This window comes from Rhinopithecus roxellana, chromosome 13 (genome assembly GCF_007565055.1).
Source record: "Rhinopithecus roxellana isolate Shanxi Qingling chromosome 13, ASM756505v1, whole genome shotgun sequence".
Lineage (NCBI taxonomy): Eukaryota > Metazoa > Chordata > Mammalia > Primates > Cercopithecidae > Rhinopithecus > Rhinopithecus roxellana.
Genome location: NC_044561.1, coordinates 90596110 through 90621494, shown reverse-complemented (window position 1 = coordinate 90621494; position 25385 = coordinate 90596110). Strand labels below are relative to the sequence as shown.

Here is a 25385-nt window from a genome sequence, read left to right as displayed (position 1 = left end):
TGCATTGGCCAAAGCCAAGTCATATGACTGAACCCAGAATTGATGAAGTGGCCAAAAATGCCCACAGTAGAATAGGAGAGTGGATGCTTGCTGAGCACTAACATAATACTTCACAAATCACAAACAACTTTCTAGTATTTCCTAAGGCTCTCATGATGCCAGGTGCTCTAGTGAAATTTCACCATACTCAAATGACTAAAACAAGAAATCAAAAAATATAATTATAGCTGAGAACATTTTGTATGACTCAACTATGTTTTGGAGCAGGGCTTCTTAACCTTGGCACTATTAACATTTAGGAATGCATACTTCTTTGTTTCTGGGAGTAAGGTGGTGGAGGGGGTGGCTGGATGGTTCATTGAAGAGTAGTTAGCCACATTCCTGGCCTCTACCTACCACATGCCAACAGTGCTCTCAAGTGATACTAACCAAAAATGTCTTCAGGCATTGTCAAATGATCCCTGGGGGTCAAAATTTTCAGTGTTTGAGAACCACAATTTAAGAAAAATAGTCAACATCCAAGATACAATAAATATTGTCAATTGCCAATAGAAAACATCAGTAATAAAATAGATATTCTTGATATCAGTATAAATAAGTTTGCATTCAAATAAACTTGACCAGGTATTTTTACATGGTAGGCATTGGCAAATCCTTCTTAAATCCTTATTAACTACTGCCAGGTGGGTAGCATTACTTCAGCTATTAATGTTTAAAATAAGCTATAGTTAAATGAATTGTTCAAAGCCACAAAGATAAAAAGAGTAAAACTCGGATTTGAAATTTGATGTCTTCAACTTAAAATCTGCTTTGAGTAATAACACATACTCTTACAGCATTTATAAAGGCTCCTGATTATTATAATCATTTCCACTCTGCTTTATTCGGTATCCCTTTTCTATAAAAATGTGTGATCACCAAAGAGTTCATAGAAAATAAGCCGATGTTTTATGTAATAAATAATTTAATATTTATGTAATATTAAGTAATATAATAAATTGTAAAAAGTTCATAGAAAATAAGTCAAAGTTTTATGTAATATTTAATTGAGTGTTCTTTATTACTGACATCACAAACACTAAATGATGAATTATTTATAAAGTCTTCAACCACTAAGAATAGTAGTTATATCACATGTGCGTTATAAAAAGTACTTGTTTTCTTATCAACTAAACCCGTGATCATCATCATCATCATTAAAAGCATAATTTTAAAGTGGAAATAGTGCCAATTTACCTTTTTCAGGTGATTCGTAGAAAGCATCTCAAAAATCAAAACTTGTACCCATGTGATTCTCATTGTTTGGAATGTAACCTCTGGGGATCTGTAGAACTATCTTTGATGTCTAAATTTTTGCCACAACTCACTTTGAATTTATAGAACTCACTTCAAATCCATAAGTGGATTATTGGATAATCCTTCACAATATACTCTCGGTCATACAACTTCTCACTGCTCCAAGAACCCCTGCCTTAGTTGAGGCCACACTCTTCTTTCTCCTAGACAATTACAGTAGACCTAACTAATCTCCTTCCAGCTTTCCCTGCTACAGACTATTCTCTGCACAGCAGCCAGAGTGAGCTTTTGTAAATACAAATCAGGAAATGTTCATCACACTCCTACTTAGAGCATTCCAGTGGGTTCCCACCACATTTAGAATGAAACTCTAAATGACAGTCATTCCCACATCTTCTAAAACACTGTTTCCAGTATCTCCCATGTTCTGAAATATTCTATTGAGACATATCACTCATTACTTGCCAGTAAATTCAATTGTCTAATAGGCATCTTAGATCCCAAGGCCAAGCATGCCACGCCAATGAAATCTCCCATCCTTCTAGGTTAATACAGTATTTCTAATAAGTAAAAGAGGCTAACACTAATTCTGAATACCTGAATTCAATAGTCTTAACCTCTGGATTGCAGCTGCAGACACTGAGTCTGGCCAACTCCACTCACTGCTTAGGATCACCAATTGGGAAAAAGGCCACTGACTGATTGACCCTTACGACTACACATGACACTTTCCAGGCTGGGAAATGTAGTTCCCCTGAGCTGCTATCTCCCTATGGATCAACAGCCTATGCTTTTCTACCTCAGTTGAACAAAATCTGAGCCCAGGGTGCAGGTGCAGGTGATCAACTAGTCATTTCAAATTTTCCTGCAACGTCTTCCAGGACCCTATGCATCCCTCTGGCCCAAGTGTGAAGGAATAATCCTCCTGGGGTATGCTTGACAATTAAGGACCTTCAGAAAGGAAACACTAAAACAGGAGTAGAAGTTTCAGGGATTTATTGAGGTAAAACCTGTGAAGGATAAAAGGGTGAGAGAAAAGCTTCGGACCATTCTGCAGGCCTGATGCCATGAATGAAGAAGGCAAGGAAAGGAGGATAACACAGAAAGAGGCTACAACGTGATGCAGCTCTGAGAAAGTCTTAGCCACCCCAGTGGGGAGTTCCAATGCAAAGAACGGCTATAGAGGAGTCTCTCAATAAATAGTAAAGCCCAGACCCTAGTCCCTCCATGGCATGTAGACAATGACTGAAGGTAGCTTGGAAACAGTGCACTCTCAGCTCAGATGCTGCAGCAGATCTTGCAGGTGCTACAGTGGACTGTCAGCTATTTGCATTCCTTTCAGCAGGTTTTTCTTGTAGAGATATCTGAGCAGTGTACATTCATGGTTGTCCCAGTAGGCAACATACCACTCTATAATCTTGGTTGTGGCCTAATTCCTAGGTGGGGGATAATCGTGCTGATGACATAACATAGGATCTGTCAGACACCAAGGCCAAGTAGCCAACAAGATCCCCCATGTCTCAAAGATCCAGAAAATTAACCTAAATTCTAGGTGTGTTTTAAACAACATAATAACTTAATTATCTTTTGGCCAGGTAGGGAGCATCTTAGCCTGTACCAATGCACCACCTGCGTCAGCATCAGCAACAGTGGGGAGGTGGAGCGTTCAGTGCCCCATACATGGAAGCAGGAAGAAGGATTGTCTAGAGCTTTCAGCATCCTGGAACTTGTCCTCTGGGCTGGTATTGGGCTTTCTGAGCCTCTGTGTTGGGAGAGGACCTCAGGTGTTACTCATGGCTCCCATTTTCTTATTTACATCATAACCATAGTCCAGTGTCTCCTATAGCAATACTAGGGACTAGCCTCATGATCTTACAGATTAAAATGATATGGGTTCCTGACTCAGAGGGTAATTATGCAAAGCATCTGTCCCTGTGATAAGGGGTGATCTGAGACATAACATTTAATTCTATTGATTCCCTGTGGGCTGGACCCTCAGAAAAGGTAATAACCTCTGTAGGGCTCCATAAAAATTGTCAGCTTAAGGCAATTAATCCTGGAAAGGACTGAGGTAGAACGCTTGGTCCTGATGTAGAGCAATTAACTACTGTCACATAGCTTCAGCCACAAGATTTGGAAAAGATAGTGTCAGTGGAGGGGACCCATGCCCCCCACCACCCACTGGCTGGAGACCTAATCCCGAAATCTGGCAACTGGCCTTTCAGGATCCTTGTCTGCTATCCCACAGAATAATGGGGGATCACACAGGCACTAAACTCTTATGTCTCTATGAGTTTCTCTCCCAGTAAGTGTTTTTCCAGATCATCTGCTATGTTTGTTATCAGGTCATTCACCCTTGGTTGCTATGCAGCTTGCCCCTGCATATAAATAAACCAGGGTATGGCACACGAGAAATCCACAAAACTGGTAGACCAAGATGGAAAAGGAGTAGTGGGTTGATCTGAACAGAGGTAAGAAAAGATTTCTCAATGTGTATATTTAGTGTTTGAATAGTGAGGATATGCCGTCTATTTTTTAAAAATATATATCATTAATAGGAGAAAAGGTTAAATCAATAACTGCTTGGAAACAATTATTAAACTAAATAATTTAAATAAACATCACACCGTTTTCTGCTCCAAATTTCTTAGCATGGATTTGAAAAGGACATCAACAACCACCAAAATAAAACATAGCATGTGCAACAAGACAACCATCCCAACAGTAAAAGAGCATCGCAATGGCGAAGGAGTGGTGTGTATGTTTTCTTAAAGAACACATTAGGATGCAATTTTCACTGCATCTAAAAAGGTTTTTAAACTCAGAGAGAAAAATTAACGGAAAGTAAGAAAAAGTTCTACTGCTTGAGAGTGGCAGAAACCTAAACATCACACAGATGGTTCCCCTGTTGGAGGTTAGGAAGCTGCAATTCACATTCTTCCTCCTAGCTCTTTACAGTCTAGTTGGAGAGACAGGCAACTAACAGGGTAAGTAAAATGCAGTGGGATATACATGAAAAACAATTCCTGATAGATTATTGATATATGTGTGAAAGGGAACACAAAAAAATCTATAGAAAAATGTGTCCAAAACTATCTTGTCTACTTCCACCTAGAGAAAGTTTTCTTAAACGGAGCAAAAGAGTAATGACCATAGAGGAAACAGCTAATCAATTGGATAACATTAAAAATAAGAACTTCTGTTCATCAAAAGGCACAATTAAAAGAGTAAGAAAGTAAGCCACACAGTGGGAAACTATATTTTGATTACATGTACCTGACAAATCACTCCTACAAAATAATAATAATAATAAGATAATAAGATAATAATAATAATAAGAAGACTAAAAAAGACACTCCAATAGATAAATGAGCAAAAGACTTCAACTGGTATTTACAAAACAGGACAGTTATATGACCAATAAACATTTGTAAAGCACAAAAAGAAAATTATAACCACAGCGAGACACCACTCTACAACCACCAGAATGACTCACTACTAGCAATGCCCATTGTTGACAATAATGGGAAACAATTATAATCTACGTACACTGCCAGAAAGAGAAAATTAGTAAGATCATTTGGGAAATTTGGGGCAGTATATATTAAAGCCAGATGCTTGCCTACTCTATATTTCCCAAATATGTACCCAAGAGAAATGAGTGTATATTTTCACCAAAAGGCAGGAATAAAAATGTTCGGAGAACCATTATTTGCAAAAACCAAAATCCAGAAGCAACACAAATGTCTAACCACAGGAGAATGAATAGACACATAGTACTTTACTCATACAATGGAATACTATGCAATAATGAAAATAAAAGAGCTGCAGCTACACACAACATAGAAAAACTTCACAGATATACTATTGAGTAAGCGAAATCAGACATAAAAGTATTTGTGGTGCCCAATTCCATTTGTACGAAGTTCTAAAACAGATAAATGTTAACTATCATATTAAAAGTCAAGATTGATGATTACCTTTGCGAAAGAGGAATTGAATTGATTGGAAGAAAACCTTAAGAGGTCTTCTGAGGTCCTGGTTATGTTCAGCTTCTTGTCCTGAGTGGTGATCATACGGGTAGCTTCACTTCAGGATAAGTAAGCCATGCACTATGAGTTGTGCACTTTTCTGCATGAACGCTACATATAAATGAGAGTTTGAAAGGAAATAAGCTATAATGAGTGCTTCGATAGAGTTTACTGAGGACACACATGGGAGGAAACCTGACACTGATTTAGATGATTGGGGAAAAGGTCCTGGACGGCTACACTGAATCCTGGAAGACTGATAGGACTGAGCTTTGTTAATTGCAGTAAAGAGTAATCAAAAAAAAAAAAAAAAAAAAAAAAAAGCTGGAGGTGAGAGAGGTTGCAGTGCCTTCCAGGAACTGCAGCTATTTCTTATGGCTGAAATACAGGGCTTTGAGGTTATGAGAGAGGAATGAGAAGAGAAGAAATGGGAGGACTAAGGGAGTTGAAATTATAAAGGGCCTCCTAAGCCTTGTTAGGAAGTTTGGGTTTGCTCTTTGAGCAATCAAGAGTTGCTGTTAAATAGGGTGAAATATGATTAGGTTTGCATTTAAAGTCATCAGTGTAGCTATAATAGAGTATTGAGGATAGAGATGAGAGCTTCTGGAAAAAAATCCGAGCTAAAGGAAATAAAATCAGACAGATAGAAAGGAGTGGAGGCTAATAAGGGCATATTTTACAGTAGGCTTTGGTATATGATTGACTATGTGGCATATTCCATATTTTAGCCTGAGGTAGGTGGATGGGTCTAGGACAATTTCCATATTTTAGCCTGTGCCATCTTCTGAGAGGAGAACACAGAAGGACAAACCATTTGGGTGAAAATACGGGGTTAATGGACCAGTTATAACTGGTACTTCTGTATGTTAACACCACAGTGAGATTCTAAACACCCCAAACAGATTCTTATTCTTTATTGCACTTTTCTAAATCCCTTAGCAGCTTTTATAAATCATTTCATTTCAGTCCCTCAATAGGCTCTAACATGGTCAACCAGGCATTATTGTTCCACAGACAATGCCTCCAGATTGCAGATTTGTGCAGCCATTTAGAGTTGGCAAACCATGATGCAAGACATGGAAGGGTGAAGTTGAAGCTCTATTACTCCTTCAGGGCCACATTGAGGAACCCCAGGGAAAGTCACTCTTCAACACCATACCTCTCACTCTGTGGCTCTTGCCTGCACCACCCTAAAGGTCAACCAAAGCAGTGTATTTTACCATGTTCTAAAATATTAAAAAAGAAAAGAAAAGAAAAGAAAAGAAAACAGGGGCCATTTTGTGAAGAGAGGAAGACTGAGCGGTTGTGTCCGCGTTGCCGACCTCGACCAGCAGTCGGTTTCTCCACTGAATCCGGGAGTAGGAGACTCAGAATTGAATCTCTTCTCCCTCCCGCCTCCTGTGAGATTTTTTTGATCTTCAGCTACATTTTCAGCTTTGTGAGAAACCTTATCATCAAACACAATGGCCAGCAACGTTACCAACAAGACAGATCCTCGCTCCATGAACTCCCGTGTGTTCATTGGGAATCTCAACACTCTTGTGGTCAAGAAATCTGATGTGGAGGCAATCTTTTCGAAGTACGGCAACATTGTGGGCTGCTCTGTTCATAAGGGCTTTGCCTTCGTTCAATATGTTAATGAGAGAAATGCCCGGGCTGCTGTAGCAGGAGAGGATGGCAGAATGATTGCTGGCCAGGTTTTAGATATTAACCTGGCTGCAGAGCCAAAAGTGAACCAAAGAAAAGCAGGTGTGAAACAATCTGCAGCAGAGACATACGGCTCCTCTTTTGACTTGGACTATGACTTTCAACGGGACTATTATGATAGGATGTACAGTTACCCAGCACGTGTACCTCCTCCTCCTCCTCCTATTGCTCGGGCTGTAGTGCCCATGAAACGTCAGCGTGTATCAGGAAACACCTCACGAAGGGGCAAAAGTGGCTTCAATTCTAAGAGTGGACAGCGGGGATCTTCCAAGTCTGGAAAGTTGAAAGGAGATGACCTTCAGGCCATTAAGAAGGAGTTGACCCAGATAAAACAAAAAGTGGATTCTCTCCTGGAAAACCTGGAAAAAATTGAAAAGGAACAGAGCAAACAAGCAGTAGAGATGAAGAACGATAAGTCAGAGGAGGAGCAGAGCAGCAGCTCCGTGAAGAAAGATGAGACTAATGTGAAGATGGAGTCTGAGGGGGGTGCAGATGACTCTGCTGAGGAGGGGGACCTACTGGATGATGATGATAATGAAGATCGGGGGGATGACCAGCTGGAGTTGATCAAGGATGACGAAAAAGAGGCTGAGGAAGGAGAGGATGACAGAGACAGCGCCAATGGCGAGGATGACTCTTAAGCACATAGTGGGGTTTAGAAATCTTATCCCATTATTTCTTTACCTAGGCGCTTGTCTAAGATCAAATTTTTCACCAGATCCTCTCCCCTAGTATCTTCAGCACATGCTCACTGTTCTCCCCATCCTTGTCCTTCCCGTGTTCATTAATTCATATTGCCCCGCGCCTAGTCCCATTTTCACTTCCTTTGACACTCCTAGTAGTTTTGTTAAGTCTTACCCTGTAATTTTTGCTTTTAATTTTGATACCTCTTTATGACTTAACAATAAAAAGGATGTATGGTTTTTATCAACTGTCTCCAAAATAATCTCTTGTTATGCAGGGAGTACAGTTCTATTCATTCATACATAAGTTCAGTAGTTGCTTCCCTAACTGCAAAGGCAATCTCATTTAGTTGAGTAGCTCCTGAAAGCAGCTTTGAGTTAGAAGTATGTGTGTTACACCCCCACATTAGTGTGCTGTGTGGGGCAGTTCAACACAAATGTAACAATGTATTTTTGTGAATGAGAGTTGGCATGTCAAATGCATCCTCTAGAAAAATAATTAGTGTTATAGTCTTAAGATTTGTTTTCTAAAGTTGATACTGTGGTTTATTTTTTGTGAACAGCCTGATGTTTGGGACCTTTTTTCCTCAAAATAAACAAGTCCTTATTAAACCAGGAATTTGGAGAAGAAAAAAAAAAACTCGAGAAGGCCTTATTATGTTGCATCTGAGAAGCATCTGTAACCTATAGAAACCCCCAAAAGAACCACCAGTCAACTTCTCAGACTAACCCAACCCTTGCTTGCTCTCCTCTCTAGCTGTTTAAGCTAATCTGAGATGATCCTTGGCCCTAGCTCGTGAAGCTGTGCTAATTTTCGTGGCTACTGAGACTCACTTTATTGATTTTCTGTGAAGGTAGCTGTGTTCAGACAGGTAGGTGGTATGGCTATTTGTCCAACAGCATTAAAACAAACTGATTGACAGCTTCATCTCTTTGCCATGGACACCCACATGCCAGGTATTGTCAAACACTGGGGACACTTTGGCATCTCGTGCTTGATGTCTCCCATTAACCCACAGATACAGATTAAGGTGATGAATTTCATGTCAACTCATTTTATTTATCACCTCTAAGATGGGCTGTTAAAGAACCACAGTGGTCAAATTGCCTATATATCTGCCACAAGCCAAATAGTCAGGAAAATTCCACAAACACCTGACATTCGAACATTTTCTTTTCAGAGAAGAAATAGCTGAAAAATGCCATTTCTCTGAGTTTAATACAAAATCAAATTCAAAACTAAATATTTTTCTACTAATAAACAGAAAAGAGTAAGTGGGAAATGTTAATATAATTGGACTATTTGTTTACTGGGTGATGGTGTGGAATGAGAGAAGAGGTATAATTGTGAGTCATTTTATCTGAAAGAAAATTCAAAATGAATAAGATTCGAAGACCTAAAATGGAAAATTAAAATGTCTAAGTGCAAACATCAAAGTCTTAGGAAGCTTACTATCTATGAACACGTCATCCAAAACAAATAATTCAAGGCTTGCCGCCAAAATCCATGTTATTTCTACATTTCTACTCGTTGTTTGAATAGATATATGGTACATGAGTGAACCTAAGGGAATTAATTTTGTATAATCTGTCACCCATAAACTTATAGTAGAAACAAAATTGGAAGCCTGGAAATGGTTTCGTCTGAGACTCTACAATTGATAAGTGGATCATTGCACAGTGGATCATTGCAGGAGACTCGAGGCAGGACATGGAAAGAGACTGTCACCACGAAGCCATTGATCAGAGGGTGGACGTACCCAAGGGATAAGCATTAGATTCCAAAGAGTAATTTAACTATCCACTTTAATTTGAAGATGTCCAAGCACAGAATGTACCTCTACATCACTGTCTAGCTGGAAATGACCCTGCTTATTATCTAGCCTCTTCCCTTCATTTTACAGAGGAAGCATCTAAGGATGGAGACACTGAGAAACAGAGCCAAGGTCATATAGCCGTTCAGGGGACTGTGCTATGGATAGAACTCAGGGCATCTTGAGTCTGTATTTGCCAATCTTTCTAGTACCTGTGCCTTATGCATTACAGTCACTGACCCCGTAAATCTTTATTGAACATCATGTGTGATTAAGGTGCCGTGCTAGATGCCACGAGAATGATTTAACACTGCCTGTCCTCATTTGGATCAAATAAATCAGCTGGCCTTTACCAACCAGTGTGTGGCCCACTGGGAATTTAACATCACTGAGATTTACTCATTTATGGCTTTCCTCTCCAAAGATGACACTTCTCTAAATGCACAAACATGTTTGGGTGAGCGTCCCTTCCATGACACAGATCTGTACCTTGTAGGATACAAAGTGGGCAAAGTTTATCTGCACTGGCACCTCCTATTTGATAAAAACACAACAGGCCGGCTCCTTTATCATTTGGGGAAGCAGAGCTGCTTCCTAGCAGGCTTCATGAGGTCATGATGTTTTAGAATGCTTATTGCCAAAGAAATTTTTCTGACCTCAGTACTCATGCTTGGCCTTATTTATGTAGCAGCATCTCAACCCTTGGGCCATACTGCTTCTGCCTACCTGTAAGGAGGACATGAAGGAATATGTGAAACAAACACTGGGTCAAGGGTAAGACCCGAAAAAGCACAGCAAGCCTGATCGCCCCGACATATCACAGCTATTAAATCCTTCTATTACACTATTAAATATTTAGGGAATCTTGTCGTTACATTGTTAAATACGCTTCCATTTTTAAGCACTGCCCTCTCCTTTTAAATGCAAATACCTCTGAAAGGGTTAGTACACCAAACTTTTAATTTAGATTATTATAATTTGCTTCTCCTCAATAGGAAGGAGCAGTGAATTAAGGACCAAGGACACCCGTGGCAGGGATGGAGTAATCACTGTGATAACCTCAGGCTTGTCTAATTCTGTAAAACTAGGATTTGGATCTCAAGGAGCAGCAATTCTGTTCTGAGAAACTGGTTCTGTGCAGCCTTCTCTGGGGGTGATAATAACCATAATCATCATCATAATCATTAAAGCAACTGATATTTATTGGGGGCTTATTATGTTCCAGACACTTAACTGAGGGCACGATACTATTGAGGCCACAGACAGGTTCCTTTGAGAATCTTAAATCTTCACTTCTGACCCCTGCCAGCCTGCCAAAAGATTATGAGCAGATCTTAGTATACACTTCTTTTTTTTTTTTTACCTGTAGACGAGGAGTACTCATTTTCTCCTTTGTGGAATTACTGAGATAAAATATATGCATTGTAAATACGGTTACTCATTTAGCTGGTATGAGGCTATGCCTGGATAAGAAATACTACTTTCCTTGACTATCACAATTTAAGCATGGATCTTAGAGCCAAACTGCTCAGGTTAGAATCCAGGGTGTGTGTCCTCAGCTTCCCCATCTGTAAATTGGGGTGTAAAATGCCACTGCATAAGGTTTTTGTGACAATTAAATGAGTTAACATATGTAAAGTGGCTGGCACATAGTATCTGCAGCCTAAGGGCTAGCTCTTATTATTATATTATCATTATGCCAAAATATTGACTATGTAGAGTCTTGGCATAATGAAGGATGCAGAGCTGTGGACAGAGTGGACAGACAGGATGTCTTTGCTCTCAGGCTTCAGAAAAGATCTTCCCCTTAGTCAATGAGACTTTTCAAGCCAAATGACCTCAATTGTCTATCAGCCACACAGGGGACACAGGAACCCCCCTGCAAGGCTGTCTAGGACCTCTCCAAAATGTACAACGTGGCCACTTTCTCTTCAAGGGTTTACCAGTTTTCAGAAGCATTTCTGAGAGGGCAACTACAGACCCTCCTCACTATTCTTCCCTGCTCTCATTCATGAACAAAGGAAAATGCTTTTCTAGTCTAAAGATGGAAGAAAGATCTTGTCATCTGTTTTTTTCTTAACTGCAAATGTCTAATTTTTCCTATGAGTCTAGGGCTTAGGACACAAAAGCCTGGGAGATCTGCAGGATATTTCTGGTTTCCAGGCCCTGCCTTAGGCATCCCTCCTCTGAAGCAGCTGCCACCCACATGATGGGGGAAAATTCAGTGAAAAAAGAAAAAAAGAAAGGTGAATATGTCCATACATTATTCTATGCTACTTAAACAAGAGGCTGTTTCTTAAATATGTAATTGCAAATATCAGCAACTCAGCAGAAGGTCAGGTTCCCACTGCTTATTCAGTCCTGAGAGCCCCTGAACACTGCCCTCTTTCCATTGCTGTCTTTTATTCTGTGTGCAGCATTGGACCCTGAAGTCTGTCCAGAAAAGGAAATCAGAGTCTGTTGTGTTACAGGTGCTGAGGGGACACACGCATCCGTTTCCATCCCTGGTAAGTGCCTGGCAAGTTTCTGCAGGCCCGGGAATCCCACTTCTCAAATTGGCCCCCGACTCCTCAGCCACATTATCAATCCCTCCTGCCACCACCAGCGAACGAGGATGGGGAATAATTCCAGCTGTGGACTGGAATCCTGGCAGGTTTGAATTCTAGGAAGGTCTGGTTGCTGCTGACTCCAACTTTGGTAGAAGTCAAGAGACCATTTATTGCTTCAGCCAAGAAACAGAGTTCAAATAAACTTGAAGCCCCACTCCTTATTTCCTGTTGAGACACTCCCTCTATCAGATGTGTGTGTGTGTGTGTGTGTGTTTTACAGGTCTGAGTCTGATGTTGAAGGTTGAAATCCATAGAACATCTGGCTACTGCAGAGGGGGATGGCTAGAAGGTGAGGAAGGACAAGAACAAACTGGAACTCACAAATGTGAGCTGAAGACCACAGAAATGGACTGAAACCGACCTCAGTTCTTGTTTCTTCTGACCTTGGTGATATGGTGGCCTACAGACGCCCCCAGGCCTTTGTCATGGACTTCACACACACTCCTGGCCCCTAAGTCAGAGCAGCTGCAGCAGGACCATGGAAGACGCCAGTCACAGACCTGGTTCCTTTCTCATGAAAATGAGGAGAGTGAGCAGCTCAGTGACAACGTGTGTAAACCACAAAACAACTGCTGCCTCTCTTCCAGGCTTCGGATCTCACCCAAGAATTTCCCATGGCACATCCTCACTGGAAACATACAGCAAAGGGGATTCTGAAAGATGCAGTTGAACCTGGCCATGCTGACACAGTGAAAAACCCCACAGTGCACAACCCCATCAGGCTGCATTCCTGGTATACAAGAATGTTCTTTAAAAGGCCAAAGCCAAGGCAGATTCGGAAAGAAAACACTAAGTGTGTGTGTGTGTGCAGGTGTGTGTGCAGGGATGTGAGTGAATAAGCAAGGCCATGGCAAGCAGGGTGCTCGGAACCAGGCATTCCCAGCTCTGTGGCATTTCATAGCATCATCTATGCTCTTCACAAGAACCCCACATGGGTGAGGCGGGACTACACCCATTCTTCTGATAAAGACGGTTTCAGAGCAGGCAAGCACCTGCTAACAAAACTACTATTTGTTACTGTTTGAATTCACATTTCTCTGATTCCATATTCAAGATCATCTATAAATGATATAGGTAATCATCTATATATCATTTATGTATTGTTTGTATATCATATATGATATATAAATCCAGATGTGAGGGTATTAGAGGTCTTGGATTAAGACTCTTCAAGAGACCAGGACATCCTATTTTATAAGCCTTTAGTCTATTCTGAAGTTGGCTGCCACCTGGAAGCTACAACTTAGCCAGTTGTCTAAGGAGTATGATGGCTGCATCACCCAGGGTCCTGGCAAGACACAAACACTCATGGTAGCCACAGAGGATTTTAATAAAAGGATTGTTTTTGGAGGTGGGGCCAGGTTGGAGGTTGAAGGGAGCCAGCCAGGGTCAGTGGAATTCCCCAGGCTTAGCATCAGTGAGAAGCCACTGGAGAGGCTGGGGTAAGAAAGAACATTGCCAGACACTGGGGAGAGCTACATCTGTGGGAGAGAGGCTGCTCTGCTGTGGCTGAAGTCATGGCTGGAGCTTCTTTCTATTCACCCAATGATCTCCTCCCAGTCCCTCCCTTTAGCGAACCCCGAAACCAGACAGCAAGAGTGTCCAGGATATGTTATCTGTCAAGGTCAGCTTCCTAAGACAAAGGAAGGACAGGGAATGGATCTGAAGGGAAAAAGGAGGCTCACTGGGCTTCTTAAAACAGTTAATTCTTTTTAGGAATCATCAGATATAAATGACTGAAGGGTACATAGTGGCCAGAGCAGCAAAGCTGCAGAAATACGTGAAGCTGTCACAGCAGCAGAGCAGGAGGTAAGGACACAGTCCTGTCTGACATAACCACTCCATCCTCAGCAGTATTGCAAGATACCTTACAATGCAGAAAAAGACTAGGGCCATATCTAGATTTTAAGTAGAAATTGATGATGGATGTTTCCTGCAAGCTGACATAAACGTTATTACTCTTTTGCTCTAACGCTTTAGAAGCCACAGGGAAATTGCAGAATAAAACAAGTTTTAGGCTCTTGAGTCATCTGCCAATCTCCTGGCAGATATCTTTACATCTCAGAGCTGCCCCAAAGCAGTAGAATTATTCTTATGTATGCACATATAAAGAGGCATAAAAATAACACAAACATAAAAATAGTGCTGTGGTCCATCAGCCATGTGACTTATCTTTGGGGTTATTCTAACCATGCTGTTCATCCGCATTGACTCACTGCTTCAGAGAGAATATCTGGAAAAGGAGTGGCAGAGCAGCCTGAGATCCTTAGGCTTTACAGAGTGGCTGGGATCTGCCCAGAAAATAAGCCATTTCCCTCAAATAAATTAAGTGCTGTGAAAGAGAAAGAGAATAACCTTTCCAGACCCATGAAGGCAAATGGGGATGATAGGAGAGAAGAAAACAAAACAGAAGAGCACATTGAGGGTTAACGTGTGTGCATGTGTGTGCGTGTGTGTGTGTGTATACATATATATACATATACACATGCACACACACATACATAGAGAGACAGTGAGAGAGAGAGGACAGAGAGAAAAAGATACAGTAAGATAAATGCTAAGAAAAAAGAGGGAGTACAGAAGTGCTGGGGTATATCATAGGGGCCACCAAATCTGCCTTGGAGAAATATATATATATATATAAAGCGTTATTACTCTTGATATATATTCCTGAATATATATATATATGTATATTCCTGAAATATAATAGGCTGAAACATATATACAAGCCTGGAACATAACAGGTTTTCAATAAATATTTGCTGAATTTTTCATTATTGTGGCTATATACACTAAGTATAAAATAGAGTGCTATGTATACACCATGGAATACTATGCAGCCATAAAAAAGGATGAGATCATGTCCTTTGTAGGGACATGGATGCAGCTGGAAACCATCATTCTCAGCAAACTATCGCAAGGACAGAAAACCAAACAACGCATGTTCTCACTCATAGGTGGGAATTGAACAATGAGAACCCCTGGACACAGGAAGGGGAACATCATGCACCGGGGCCTGTTGTGGGGTGGAGGGAGGGGGGAGGAATAGCATTAGGAGATATACCTAATGTAAATGACAAGTTAATGGGTGCAGCACACCAACATGGCACATGTATACATATGTAACAAACTTGCACGTTGTGCACATGTACCCTAGAACTTAAAGTATAATAAAAAATTTAAAAATAAATAAATAAAAGTAAAATAGAGTGTAAACTGAAAATTATCAGGTGTCAAACCCTCAGAGTGGAAAAAGCCTGTTGCCTGCAGTCCCTGGACAGGAATCCAGGTAGAGGTGGCCTGGTAAGATTTGTCCAGCACTTCCCTAGAGACAACTGACAGAAATAAATGGTGACCTTTCCCCAACAACATTGCCATATAAGATGACTAGAAATGTGCTAGGGCCCTGCTACAGATCGGGGCCCATCCAGGCCAGAACTCTGTCTTGCTATGATGACAGTGCTTTTTTCCTGGAAGAATATGAAAGCCTCTGCCACCTTGATTTCACCCTGTGACACTGATCACTCTCTTCTCAATGTTTGGTTGGAACATCATGTCACTTTTCTTATTTATTTCTCTTTCTATCTCCTGTGCAAACCCTTTTTTTCTGTACGGAAATCAGGCCTGGACTGAGAGAATAAAGGAAGACTGACTTTTCATTCTACATCTATCCTTTTTATTTTAACTTGTTTTAAAGCTTTTTTCCTGTGAATTGTATAACATTTTCAATTAAAAAATGAGTTAAAAAGACCAAAAATCTACATGTTGCTTTCCACCAGTCTTCCTACCAATATTATTAGCAAGCACTATACCCAAGCACGACTTGTAGCTGGCTGGGAAGATTTGCTTTGATTCCAGCCTCTGACTCAATCCCATTTCTGCTACAAAGTAGGGCAACGAGGTATAGCAGCAGGACTGGCCTCCTTTGCTCCATTTATTCCAGTGCTGCATGACTGTGAGTTTCTTTAACTGCAGAAGGCCTAGTGCACAGGACACAGCTCTGTGTGCCACCCCCCACCCCCCCAACCCGTGGAGTTATTCTCTGACCCCCTGTCCAAGGTTGGGTAAGAGGAATGGATATGAAAGGCTAACCTTATTTGGCTTGTGCTTTTAACACCTGTGTAGTAATCCTCTTACCCAATATATTGAGTAGACAGAAGCAAAAGGATAGTCAATTATAATACAACAGCCCATTCTTTCATCAGAGCCAGAATTCTCACAGCTTTCTATTTCAATTGACATTTGTTCCTCTTTAAATAAAGACCTTGTGCAAGCTTTATGAATATTTTTAATTAATAGATGCCTTCATCAAACACAAGAATAATTAACTATTAAACTCACCAGAGAGCCCCCTAAAATTAGACCGATTATCTGGACCATAATTTGCTTTTTCGACACCACGGGGCTCCAAATGCTTCTGTAACGCCCCCGCATGCGTTTGCTCAGGTCCCCTGAATCCTGCTCTGCTCCCTCCCTTCTAGAAGTGCACCTTCCTTTCTCCTTGCTTGTGCCTTCTCTGCTTATTTGACCCCTCTCCCTCTCCGAAAATTGTAATGAACACAGCTCTCTTCTCTGCTTCGGTGCTCAGCTGCGACCTCTGCGTGGAGAGCAATCATGGAGTAGAAGGAAGCAGGATGGATCATTTGGAGTTAGTCACAAGAAGCCAGAAGAGAAAGTGGAGGGAAAAAAAAAGTGAAGGAAAATGAAGGCAAATGTTCTCTCCAGCTGGCAAAAGTATTTTAGGAAAATTAGCCCTGATTTAGACTGTGTAAAGGCAGGTCTTGCCTTTCGTGACAAAGTCAAGGCCATCTTCTGAGAGTCAAATCAATTGAAGTTGGTTCCTCTTGAAATAAAGACCTTATGCAGGCTCATTTTTATATAAATATTTTTAATTAATAGATGCCTTCATCAAACATGAGAAGAATTAAGCATTAACACTCACCAGAGACCCTGAAATCAGATTGATTATCTGCATCTTAATTTGCTTTTTTGACATTACTAATTTATTTTTAATAGGTCTGTAATTTAGCTTTATCTATTTCTTATTCTGCTTGGCAGACTCAGATGCCTGCAGCTCACCAGTCAGCCTCTGTAACCTTTAGGTGCTGCTGTTAGCACAGTATATTAATTTTTAAATTATCCAGCCAGTGTGAGGAAGAATATCAATTAATTTCCACATGGGAATCAAACTAACATCTCTTTCCCCTCCCCAGTAATGGTGAAATTTAAATGAAGGAGAGGGCCAACTGCAAGGATAATCTAGATAAAGATAGGAAATTCTCACTCTTATATTACAGAATCTGCTGTCCTTGAAATGCCTTCCATTTGAATAAGTGTCTTAAAATCATTATTGTAGTGAAAATAAATGTTCCTTTGTTGGGACCCGTTATCCATAGATTAACTCATGGAACAGCAGGGAATGGAGGGCAGGGACCTTTAATATTGTGTTCATGGAAATATCCCAGGCACCTAGAACGATGTCTAGATGCAGTAGGCATCCAATAAATACTTGTTAAATACATTCACAAAAACACTAGATTGTGTATATAGCAAACACTGCTGATGCTCTCCGAAGCTGAAACAAACTTGATTCATAACATGTAAAATGGAGACAGTAGACAGAGGATGATTTTCAGCAATAAGCAAGAACAAGCAAAACCAGACAACAAAGAATCACCTAAATTGCCATGACAAATGAATGAAAAGCAGGGAATGTTTACTTCTTTGCAAGGGATCATTTAGAACCATCATTTGTTTTCAAGGATGATAGATAGATAGATAGATAGATAGATAGATAGATAGATAGATAGATAGATAACACATTGAATGAGGTAAGCAGAGATTTGATATGACTTATTTGGAGAGAGTAATTGTGAGAGTCTATAACAGGCAAACCACATGTAAGTAATTGGCTTAATTCTGGCCCTGAAATTTAGACAGGGCATTGATAAACAGGGCCTCCAGAGGGGCAGATGAAAATGGGAGGGTATATGGAGAAAGGCTGCAGTATCTGGTAATGTTTAGTGTAAAGGAAAGATCTAAAGGCCCAATGGCATCTGTATTGAACAAGAGGGAAGAACTGGATCAATGAAAACAGATATTTAGTCCAGTATAAAAATATTTAAAGCAAATGAAAAAAATATTTAAAGCAAATGAAAGTGACTCAAGGCTGTCATTCCAGCATAGATTCTCAATGCTTCTCATCTGCACAGCTGGATTAGCCTCTTTCTTGGCCTTCCTACCTTCTGACTCCCTGATCCCAGTCCATGCCAGTCCATCCCTGCCACTAGTGTCAGTCTGGTATTTCTAAAGCACGACATTCACTGCATCGCATCTAAGCTCAAAATCTCTTCAGTGGCTTCCAACTTCTTGTGTTGAACCAGATTCAAATTTCTGAGTCAGGCATTGAAGGATACCTGCAGTAGGGCATCAATTTACCTTTCCAGGGATCATCTACATACCCCACATTTACATCTTTCCCCCAGCTAAGCCAAAGAAACTCACTTTTCTTCAAACCAACATTATGACCCCTGCAAACAGCAGCCCCGTGTTTCATGTGTAATCTCTGTGTGACGTGCTCCCTGAGCATCTCAGGTTGTCAAAAGTCTCTCCACTTTTCAAAGAACCTTTTCCATTTGTTTCCATTTCTGATTAGATGAACACTTTATTAGTCAAAAAAAAAAATTACCAGAATATCTCTCTAAAAGGAAGCTCCCTTTGTTTTCAGAAAAAACCCTTAGAAATCTCATGGTGTCAGAAGCAAGAGCAGAAAAGCAGAATCCCAAATCAAAAAGTGGGATGATTTAGTGTCTGTGCATGAAAAAAAAAGGTAAACAACAGAGTTATTTATGCAGGGTAAATTAGAACTGTAAGATTTGCATGCTGAAATCATGGCTGCTATATGGCCCTTAGATTGGAGTATGAATAGAGAGGGCAGCAGCATTAATCCAGATGAATATCATGAAGGCACAGCCATGGGCATGCTAGTAGAGAGGGTGATAAATGGTCAGGTTGAAGGCATTTGTTAGACAGATCCAACAGGTTCACTGATGATCGTATGTGGGGAGGGGATGAATTATGGCTAAACACCTCAAACTCTGTCTTGAGAAATGGGGTGGTTGGTTGTTAGAGCCAAAACTGAGATTAGCAACAATGGGCTTGGGGGAGGCGGAAATCAAACATTCCATTTTGGATGGTTGTCTCAGATGTCTATGAAATGTCTACATGGAAATATGAAATAGGCAATTGCATAAGTAAGACAAGAGTCTAAAGGAAAGATCTAGCTTAGATAAACACAGGAGCTATTACTATAAGACTGTATGTAAAATTATAAAAATTGATTAGATGACATAGGGAAGGGAAGAAAAGAAAGATAAAATATTCTTGCTCAGTTCTTAGTCTTTAGAAATCCTAGAATTGAGGTTCAGTGAAAGCCAGGGAATCTTTAATGGGGACACAGGAAATGCAGTCCAAAAGGAAGTGGGCATTCAGGAGGTGTAATGTACACAGTCAGGAAAATGGGAGACTCTCCCAGGAGAAGTGAGTGCTAACCATCTCAAGTATTACTAAGAAACCAAATAGCATATGAACATAAAGTCAGTCTTACCTCAATAAAGCTTCTAATTTACTTAAATATTTTTGAAAGCATGAGGAGATTGAATGCTGAATTTCGAGGGCAGGACTTAGCCTTTGATAGGAGTAGGAACTCTTCTTCCGTGGTGATAAGAGACAGAAGAAGATGGATACACTTAGAGATCCACAAGTCTCCACAGAGCCTGATGTCCCTGCAAGCAGCAGCTCTCTGAGATAGGAAGCAGTTAGTGATCTCATCTCCACATGAGTCCAACACCTGCAGTTCCCTTGACTCTGAACTCCACCAACAGTATGTCGGCATGCCTTTCATAGCAGCAATTTTTGAATTTGTCTACAAGAATGTGCATTCCTTGAGGGAATAAACAGCGCTTCTCTGCATTTTGTGCAGCACCTAACATTGTATCTGGCTTGGAAGTCTTTAATTTGTGCTATCCAGTTGAGATCCTGATTTTTCTTTTTTTGAAAAATTGCTGAAAAGTTCCTAGCATTATCAATATGCTATAAAAGATAGAAGAACCTGACCCAGAAATTAGTAAAATCACAAATGAGTTAGTCTATAAATATATTGCTTTTCTAATTTAAGGTGAAAATCCTCACACAAGCTAAAGAAAAATTAAAGGAATTAGTTACACAAGGGATGGGGCTATTTGATAATGCAGCAGGGATTGGTTAAGAGAAAAGCTCAAAGCTGAGCTCAGTCTTTCCTCTGAACTGAAGATTATAAGAGGAGCATGCCAGAAACCAAAGCCATAGTGTTTGCAGAAAATGTACTTTAAAATAATTTACTCCAGGGCTTGAAATGGAAATGCTCATTTGCAATACAAAGATCTGGAGTTCCAGGAGTGATTTGTGTCAGATGATGTTGCATTTACGTCTCATGCAGAGTAACTCACCATGGCCTTTCATTCAGAGCATATTACCCAGTTTACAGTCTTAAGAGCGGCAAAGTAACCTTGGGATTTATAGGAGAGCCTTATCCAAAATAAATGAGGCTAGAGGTAAGAGGAAGACTTAGCAACAAGGCTAGAAAGAACTAAAAAAAAGGGAGAGATCAAGCAAGCAAGTCTAAGCTATTTTAACAAAGTCTTGAATAATGTAGAAGGATGTGGCAGTCAGACCAAGTAGGAAAGGGTCCAGAAACATCTGAGAAGTGATCAAGCAGTTATTTCAGTTTCTGACCACAAATCTCACACCTGTGTTTTCCCTGCAAGGTAACTTGCAATTCCTTAGCTCATCCCTTTAAAAAAAAAAAAAAAAAAATGTCATCTGAGCCCTCACTTTCTCTAGCCAGACAAGTCTCTTTTGCCATGGTTCCTTCAGTTCTTAACAATGGAGGTTTCAGATAATGTTTTTGGTTTTCCAGTGCGCTGGGGACCACTAACGCCTGCTCTGCCAGATGGGTTTGCAGGTTCTGTGGAACATGGGAGCCATCTAAATTATCCCTCTTGGAAGAGATCACAGAATTCACAGAAAATACTTGGAATACTAGAATCCAGAACCTTCCTTCCAGAATACACAAAGCCCTAGTCCAACTCGCTCATTTCTCAAAGGAGAAAAATTGAGATATTATGTGAGTTGCACAGCTAGCTAGGTGCAAAACCAAGACAAGAATGAGTAATCCAGCATGATACCATGGATCAGTTTCTCACCCTGAGTCTTAACTTCTCCATTAGTAAGTAGAGATAATAATGATCATTTTGCTGGGTGGCAGGGAACAAAATAATGGATGTATGTAAAATACCTCCACAGTGATTGACTGGATTGACACATAGCAGAAATTCAAAAAATTGGTCTCTTCTCTCTCTCCCATTTCTTGTACCCACAAATGGTGCATTACTTAATGCTATGAGAAACAACAGATTAAAGAAAACACAAACCTTTTGCCAGTTTCAAGAACACCTAGAGAAGGAAATTTTCAGGATACACTATATCTCAAATGAATATGTTTCTGCATGTTTTATCCACAGTTAGACTATTAAATAGCTTAGAAGTGATGGTAGGGCGTGGTGGTTCAACCCTGTAATCCCAGCAATTTGGGAGGCTGAGGCAGGTGGATCAAGAGGTCAGGAGATCAAGACCGTCCTGGCTAACACAGTGAAACCTCGTCTCTACTAAAAATACAAAAAGTTAGCCAGGCATGGTGGCGGGCACCTGTAGCCCCAGCTACTTGGGAGGCTGAGGAAGGAGCATGGCGTGAACCCGGGAGACGGAGCTTGGCCACTGCACTCCAGCCTGGGCGACAGAGCGAGACTCCATCTCAAAAAAAAAAAAAAAAAAAACAACTTTGAAGTGCTTTATGTTGCTTCTTAAATATGCTTCACCTTTCCAAGCATCTTCTCTCACAGCTGTGATACCCTAGGTAAGGCTTTCAGCAACACCCTCAATGTGACCCATTCTCTCTACGGCAAGAGAGGAAAGATTATTCCTCTTCAGATGAGAACTGACTTTGCTTCTCTCTGCAGCTCCCCAAGATTTAGAAGAATGAATGTTCAGTGACAATCAGTAGTCCATATGGGCCCACTAGAAGCTTAGATATTTCTATACGGTCAATTGAAATAGCAGCAAAGTGAGAGATGTTTTCTATCTATACATTTTGGCAGGAAAAAAAAATGAAGAAAAGAGAGGTGGATGGGCAAGGACTAGGAAAATGGGGATCTTGAAATACACACAAGGTACAGAAAGTCAATTTTGTCTCTCTCCACCGAATCAGTCCTTTCACATCTTGAATAGATAGTTCCCAAAATGTTAGTCATCACATTAGCTTCCCTCTAAATCCTGGTTACTACCGTCCTATCTTTTTCAATCCTGAAAAATGTAAAGAATTAATATTCCAGAGAAAAAATATTAATAATTGTTTATGTAGTTTAATTCAGGTTAAGCTTGTTTTCTATGAGGAATCACAAAAGTTCCATTGCAGGGATCCAAGCACACACACACAAAAAAAAAACTCTAAGAGACAAAAGTTAAAATCTCTCATTTCAGCTGAGTTGTAACTTAAAGAAAAAAAAGGTAGGAGAAGAAGAAAAGAAGGTTTTACAAAGATTATTTGAGTTTCACAGAAGGCATTTTGGCATCAGGTGTGTCTGGTTTTCATCTAACTTGAAAAAGCCTTCGATTTCCAAAATGAAACTATGCAAATGATTAGTCAGTCATTTTGTGTAAATGCTTTGGGCTTTAGATGTTACTGTGGAAAATAAAGTAAAATAAAGCAGCTTTAGTACAGCTCCAGTAAGCTTAGTGCGTGGACAGCACATTAAATCCTGAATTAAACACTCCACCAAACTTTTCCTAATGAGCCATCCAAGTCTCTGATGTATATAATACATCTTTTTAAAAATGCATGAATACATATTCCACCCAGAGTTTTGGATGACTCCTTTGGGTTATTTAAGTTTCAAAGGAGTCCATCATTCTCCCAGGTATAACGTTCTGTGAATGCCTTAAAAATGAAAATTCAGAAATTAGAAACTCAAAATACCTTGAAGGGGAGCAATGTATTAGGGGAAAAAAATAGGCCATTTGAAGGCAAAGTTGATGAGGCATCTGCCTCGCAGAATTTCCTATCTTTTGTCAGTTTGGGTCACAACCCTTAAAACAGCCGTAACTGTGTTCCTTCCAATCTAATTATACAACTCTTGGATTGCTTTGTTTATAATTAGAATCCAATAACCTCCCCTGACTCTTGTCTGTGCTGCTGTTACATGGTTATTCTTGGATGCTAGCACACAATTGTAGGGAGGAGGCATAGGCTGCTCAAAGCACTAGATGGAGTCCCCACAGGCTATTCTTCAAAGAATGTGAAGGTTGGTACATCCCAGCCTAAGGAAGTTGGTGAGTACAGAAAGGAAATACTTGTGGGTAGAGAAGAGCGAACAAATCACAAAAGGGACTTATAGACAAGAAGAAAGATGTCATCTTTCTTCCATGGAGGCACAAGAAATAAACATTGGATGACTTAGCAAGCAAGATGAGTCAGGAGGGAGAAGAGAGGGCATGTGGGAGAAGGAAGGAACAAGTAGGGGTAGATCAGCATTAGCTGGGCACTTACTTGTGCCTATGAATTCATTTATCCTCATTGCAACTGTGGCAGACAGATAGGATTAGTTTTATTCTACAGAGGAGGTAACTGCATTTCAGGGAGATTTGGAAATCTCCACGAAATCACACAGCTAACAAGAGATAGAGACAGAACTCACACCCAGGAAGAGATGACTCCAAAGCCTGTAGGCTGTGGTCCTGCTAGCTAGTGAAGGACGTGTACTCAAACTGATTCCAGGGATTGTGGAAATGGGAAGGGGTGTCTGGAGGAACCTAGAAGTACTATCCCAAAATCTGTCCAACACAATCTGACTGCCCACCTGCAGTGTGTTTCCTCAACTGTAAAAATATAAATCCCACTTCCTAGGGTTGTGGAGAGGATTTAAAAAGTTAGCATATGCAATGCACATGGCACATATACCTGGCACATTGAAAGCATCCAATGAGTGGGAGCTGTTTATTTTTATATTGCTTGCCTAATGATTCATTTTACCACATCTGCTTGTAGAGAGATTTATGTTATGGTTCCATAGCTGTCTGTACATGAGAGCAAGTATTTGATAGTGTTTCAAGATTCTATAAATCCTACTCAGAATTTTTTCTACTAGTAGAGAAATAAGTGATGATGAGCTAAGTGTGACTTGAACAGATCAAACTGGTGAGAAAATTGTGGATCGTGACCTAAGTTTAACAAAGTAAGACCTGGAAAGCTAGTGAATTCCAAAGGTTGAAGTCTAACATAGAAATGCATTTGTCATTGCTGTGTAATTTAGATCTTTAAAGGACTGTTAAAAAGTGAATCTCAACTTTCATACAACAGCAAAGGAAGGAATAGCTCGTTGAATCTGACGATGCCGCCATTTAGCACAAATGGACTTGGTGGCTTGGAAGAGTCAGCTGACCTGTCCCATATGTCAGAATCAAGTCTGGACTTACCCTCTAGTATCCGGAGTCATTGTTCATTCAACTATGCCGGAGTCCTAGCAGTGTTGATGGTCACGCTAAAACACATTTAGACCTGACACATTCTCCTTATAGTCAATGATGCAGTAAGATGATGCAGATTTTTCATGGCATCAGTCAGTGGACCAGACGGTCAGTCAAAAACAACATGCCCAGCCTCCAGAATCATCATTTCCAAAATTAGGTGGATACAGATTGGCAAAGAAACTAAACACTTATCATATCCTCTTAGAACTCATGCTTTCACAAGTACAGAAGAGAAGTTGACAGGTGACTTCCTGCCACAGCACAATTCCTGGGTGGAGAGATGATGGGAGGAGTGGGGAGAGGGGTCACACATCTTTTGTCAATTGCAAGCCTGATCCCTGCTAGGATGCAAACCCCTACAGAATGAACCTCTGTGAACTCCACTCATTCCCCGTTTTACTCCCCCTCAATTTTTCTCCGTTCTTTTTCAAGACTCTTCCCCTCTCTCTAAAGATGTTTTATTTGCAACAACATGGATGGAACTAGAGATCATTGTGTTAAGTGAAATAAGTCAGGCACAGAAAGATAAAACATCACATGTTCTCATTTATTTGTGAAATCTGAAAATCAAAACAATTATATTCATGGAGACAGAGAGTAAAAGAATGGTTACTAGAGGCTGGG

The 25385-nt window shown here is 40.4% G+C and overlaps 1 pseudogene across 1 annotated transcript; it reads left to right on the top strand.

The window, feature by feature from the left end:
- Window positions 1–6602: 6602 nt before the first annotated feature.
- On the top strand, window positions 6603–8333 carry LOC104655757 (annotated as a pseudogene). Its single transcript, XR_747019.2, has one exon. The product of XR_747019.2 is annotated as a heterogeneous nuclear ribonucleoprotein C pseudogene (transcript).
- Window positions 8334–25385: the final 17052 nt, after the last annotated feature.